Here is a 6,000-nt window from a genome sequence, read left to right as displayed (position 1 = left end):
TCTCTCTAATTATCTCCCCTGTAATATCCCCCTGGCCCTTCCCTCTCCCCCTTGTGTCTCACTAAGTTGCACATTTATCAAACTGTACATTTAGCTGCGCGCTGTAACCCATCCCCTTTACTCCGAGGGGCTGATATTCCCTGTGAGGGAACAACCATAAGGTAAGTAGGGGGGAGGTATGTTGGACAGACACAGGGCCCTATATATATGAACACATACTGGTGTCGCAGTTGGTTGGTAGAAGACTCCATGCCAATCCCAATATAATATCACACATAGGGGCTCATTAACTCAAACTCTAACATTTCTCATTTTTTGTATGTTTAAAAATTCAACTAAACTCATTTCCAAGAACGCCTGACATTTACAAAAAAAATCCTAACTGGAAAAGTCTGGGAAACGTTGCCGAAACCGATTCGAATTGTTGTCCCCAAAACATGAATTTTTCAAATTATCATGAAAAAACCAGCGTCAAAAATCCTAAACCTCTAAAGTTTTAAATCAAAAGAAGGATCTTTCAGGGAAGGGAAGGGACATCTGCCATTGGCTTCTACACGATTCCCAACACTTTAAAAAAAAAAAAAGTGGGTTTAAATGAGATATTAATCTTGGAAAAATTACCAGTTATTCTGTTCAAAACTAACTGGATAGGGCGGGGGTTATATGGCTGCTTAGGGCCCAGCAATATATATCCTTCATGCCCTACTGTACAGAACTATTGCTTTTCCTAAATAATCATTCAATTGCAATATACAGGTATATCCAGAAACCTGTTATCTAGAAAGCTATGAATTACAGGAACGTCTCCCATAGGCTCCATTTTAGTTGAATAATAAAAATTTTAAATAATAATAAAACAGTACCTGTACTTGATCCCAACTAAGATATAATTACCCCTTATTGGGGGCAGAACAGCCCTATTGGGTTTATTTAATGGTTAAATGATTCCCTTTTCTCTGTAATAATAAAACAGTACCTGTACTTGATCCCAACTAAGATATAATTACCCCTTATTGGGGGCAGAACAGCCCTATTGGGTTTATTTAATGGTTAAATGATTCCCTTTTCTCTGTAATAATAAAACAGTACCTGTACTTGATCCCAACTAAGATATAATTACCCCTTATTGGGGCAGAACAGCCCTATTGGGTTTATTTAATGGTTAAATGATTCCCTTTTCTCTGTAATAATAAAACAGTACCTGTACTTGATCCCAACTAAGATATAATTACCCCTTATTGGGGGCAGAACAGCCCTATTGGGTTTATTTCATGGTTAAATGATTCCCTTTTCTCTGTAATAATAAAACAGTACCTGTACTTGATCCCAACTAAGATATAATTACCCCTTATTGGGGCAGAACAGCCCTATTGGGTTTATTTAATGGTTAAATGATTCCCTTTTCTCTGTAATAATAAAACAGTACCTGTACTTGATCCCAACTAAGATATAATTACCCCTTATTGGGGGCAGAACAGCCCTATTGGGTTTATTTCATGGTTAAATGATTCCCTTTTCTCTGTAATAATAAAACAGTACCTGTACTTGATCCCAACTAAGATATAATTACCCCTTATTGGGGCAGAACAGCCCTATTGGGTTTATTTAATGGTTAAATGATTCCCTTTTCTCTGTAATAATAAAACAGTACCTGTACTTGATCCCAACTAAGATATAATTACCCCTTATTGGGGCAGAACAGCCCTATTGGGTTTGTTTAATGGTTAAATGATTCCCTTTTCTCTGTAATAATAAAACAGTACCTGTACTTGATCCCAACTAAGATATAATTACCCCTTATTGGGGCAGAACAGCCCTATTGGGTTTATTTCATGGTTAAATGATTCCCTTTTCTCTGTAATAATAAAACAGTACCTGTACTTGATCCCAACTAAGATATAATTACCCCTTATTGGGGCAGAACAGCCCTATTGGGTTTATTTCATGGTTAAATGATTCCCTTTTCTCTGTAATAATAAAACAGTACCTGTACTTGATCCCAACTAAGATATAATTACCCCTTATTGGGGCAGAACAGCCCTATTGGGTTTATTTAATGGTTAAATGATTCCCTTTTCTCTGTAATAATAAAACAGTACCTGTACTTGATCCCAGCTAAGATACTAAGGCAGATACAGAGCTATAGATTTTAAAAAATTAAAATTGATTTAAAAAAAAAATCTAATTTAATTCACAAATATTTTAGGCAAAAACAAAAATTCATACTTTTATGACAACATCCTTTTAAATATTATGCTCATCTCTTTTCATTTTTTTTTTCCAGTTAAATCTACTCATTTCCAGAAACATTAGTTATTTTTTTTATAATTTCTCAGGGCAAAATATTTTACCAAATGATATAAATTAAAAGCTTACAATTCATCAGGTTCTCTATACTGCGCATAGAATAAAAAAAAAATCAATTCTCATTCAATTAGAAGATGAAATAAAATAGGAGACATCAAAATAAATTTGAAAGAGAAAAACAAAAATATTTAAAAATATAAAAAAAATTGGAAAACATGACAAAAATGAGAAAAACAAAAAAGAGAATTTTATTTGTACAGGTATAGGACCTATTATCCAGAATGCTCGGGACCAAGGGTATTCCGGATAAGGGGTCTTTCCGTAATATGGATCTCCATACCTGAAGCCTACTAAAAAATCAATAAAACTTTAATCAAACCCAACAGGATTGTTTTGCATCCAATAAGGGGTAATTATATCTTAGTTGGGATCAAGTACAGGTACTGTTTTATTATTACAGAGAAAAGGGAATCATTTAACCATGAAATAAACCCAATAGGGCTGTTCTGCCCCCAATAAGGGGTAATTATATCTTAGTTGGGATCAAGTACAGGTACTGTTTTATTATTACAGAGAAAAGGGAATCATTTAACCATTAAATAAACCCAATAGGGCTGTTCTGCCCCCAATAAGGGGTAATTATATCTTAGTTGGGATCAAGTACAGGTACTGTTTTATTATTACAGAGAAAAGGGAATCATTTAACCATTAAATAAACCCAATAGGGCTGTTCTGCCCCAATAAGGGGTAATTATATCTTAGTTGGGATCAAGTACAGGTACTGTTTTATTATTACAGAGAAAAGGGAATCATTTAACCATTAAATAAACCCAATAGGGCTGTTCTGCCCCCAATAAGGGGTAATTATATCTTAGTTGGGATCAAGTACAGGTACTGTTTTATTATTACAGAGAAAAGGGAATCATTTAACCATTAAATAAACCCAATAGGGCTGTTCTGCCCCCAATAAGGGGTAATTATATCTTAGTTGGGATCAAGTACAGGTACTGTTTTATTATTACAGAGAAAAGGGAATCATTTAACCATGAAATAAACCCAATAGGGCTGTTCTGCCCCCAATAAGGGGTAATTATATCTTAGTTGGGATCAAGTACAGGTACTGTTTTATTATTACAGAGAAAAGGGAAATCAGTTTTAAAATTCTGAATTATTTGATTAAAATGGAGTCTATGGGAGATGGGCTTTCCGTAATTCGGAGCTTTCTGGATAACGGGTTTCCGGATAAGGGGTCCGATACCTGTATTTATTTTTTCATTTTTTAGATTTAATAATTGTAGATATATTTGCTGTTAAACAATGTATCATCCATACAGGACTGTAGAGGAATGACTAGTGGAAAGCAAATTAGGATAAATAAACAGAAATAGCAGAAAATGTGAAAAACCTAAATTTATAGAAACTAATACATATTGTAATTTGCTAAAAAATATAGTAGAATTAAGAGCATATTTATTATATTTTAAAATTGAATATACAGGTATAGGACCTGTTATCCTGAATGCTTGGGACCTGGGGCTTTCTGTAATTTAAATTGTAAGTCTACTAAAAAATCATATCAGCATTAAATAAACCCAATAGGGCTGTTCTGCCCCAATAAGGGGTAATTATATCTTAGTTGGGATCAAGTACAGGTACTGTTTTATTATTACAGAGAAAAGGGAATCATTTAACCATGAAATAAACCCAATAGGGCTGTTCTGCCCCAATAAGGGGTAATTATATCTTAGTTGGGATCAAGTACAGGTACTGTTTTATTATTACAGAGAAAAGGGAATCATTTAACCATGAAATAAACCCAATAGGGCTGTTCTGCCCCAATAAGGGGTAATTATATCTTAGTTGGGATCAAGTACAGGTACTGTTTTATTATTACAGAGAAAAGGGAATCATTTAACCATGAAATAAACCCAATAGGGCTGTTCTGCCCCCAATAAGGGGTAATTATATCTTAGTTGGGATCAAGTACAGGTACTGTTTTATTATTACAGAGAAAAGGGAATCATTTAACCATGAAATAAACCCAATAGGGCTGTTCTGCCCCCAATAAGGGGTAATTATATCTTAGTTGGGATCAAGTACAGGTACTGTTTTATTATTACAGAGAAAAGGGAATCATTTAACCATGAAATAAACCCAATAGGGCTGTTCTGCCCCCAATAAGGGGTAATTATATCTTAGTTGGGATCAAGTACAGGTACTGTTTTATTATTACAGAGAAAAGGGAATCATTTAACCATGAAATAAACCCAATAGGGCTGTTCTGCCCCCAATAAGGGGTAATTATATCTTAGTTGGGATCAAGTACAGGTACTGTTTTATTATTACAGAGAAAAGGGAATCATTTAACCATTAAATAAACCCAATAGGGCTGTTCTGCCCCAATAAGGGGTAATTATATCTTAGTTGGGATCAAGTACAGGTACTGTTTTATTATTACAGAGAAAAGGGAATCATTTAACCATTAAATAAACCCAATAGGGCGGTTCTGCCCCAATAAGGGGTAATTATATCTTAGTTGGGATCAAGTACAGGTACTGTTTTATTATTACAGAGAAAAGGGAATCATTTAACCATGAAATAAACCCAATAGGGCTGTTCCGCCCCAATAAGGGGTAATTATATCTTAGTTGGGATCAAGTACAGGTACTGTTTTATTATTACAGAGAAAAGGGAATCATTTAACCATTAAATAAACCCAATAGGGCTGTTCTGCCCCCAATAAGGGGTAATTATATCTTAGTTGGGATCAAGTACAGGTACTGTTTTATTATTACAGAGAAAAGGGAATCATTTAACCATGAAATAAACCCAATAGGGCTGTTCCGCCCCAATAAGGGGTAATTATATCTTAGTTGGGATCAAGTACAGGTACTGTTTTATTATTACAGAGAAAAGGGAATCATTTAACCATGAAATAAACCCAATAGGACTGTTCTGCCCCCAATAAGGGGTAATTATATCTTAGTTGGGATCAAGTACAGGTACTGTTTTATTATTACAGAGAAAAGGGAATCATTTAACCATTAAATAAACCCAATAGGGCTGTTCTGCCCCAATAAGGGGTAATTATATCTTAGTTGGGATCAAGTACAGGTACTGTTTTATTATTACAGAGAAAAGGGAATCATTTAACCATTAAATAAACCCAATAGGACTGTTCTGCCCCCAATAAGGGGTAATTATATCTTAGTTGGGATCAAGTACAGGTACTGTTTTATTATTACAGAGAAAAGGGAATCATTTAACCATGAAATAAACCCAATAGGGCTGTTCTGCCCCCAATAAGGGGTAATTATATCTTAGTTGGGATCAAGTACAGGTACTGTTTTATTATTACAGAGAAAAGGGAATCATTTAACCATTAAATAAACCCAATAGGGCTGTTCTGCCCCAATAAGGGGTAATTATATCTTAGTTGGGATCAAGTACAGGTACTGTTTTATTATTACAGAGAAAAGGGAATCATTTAACCATGAAATAAACCCAATAGGGCTGTTCTGCCCCAATAAGGGGTAATTATATCTTAGTTGGGATCAAGTACAGGTACTGTTTTATTATTACAGAGAAAAGGGAATCATTTAACCATGAAATAAACCCAATAGGACTGTTCTGCCCCCAATAAGGGGTAATTATATCTTAGTTGGGATCAAGTACAGGTACTGTTTTATTATT

Source organism: Xenopus tropicalis, chromosome 3 (genome assembly GCF_000004195.4).
Source record: "Xenopus tropicalis strain Nigerian chromosome 3, UCB_Xtro_10.0, whole genome shotgun sequence".
Taxonomy (NCBI): Eukaryota; Metazoa; Chordata; class Amphibia; order Anura; family Pipidae; genus Xenopus; species Xenopus tropicalis.
Note: the sequence above shows the minus strand (reverse complement) of the source record.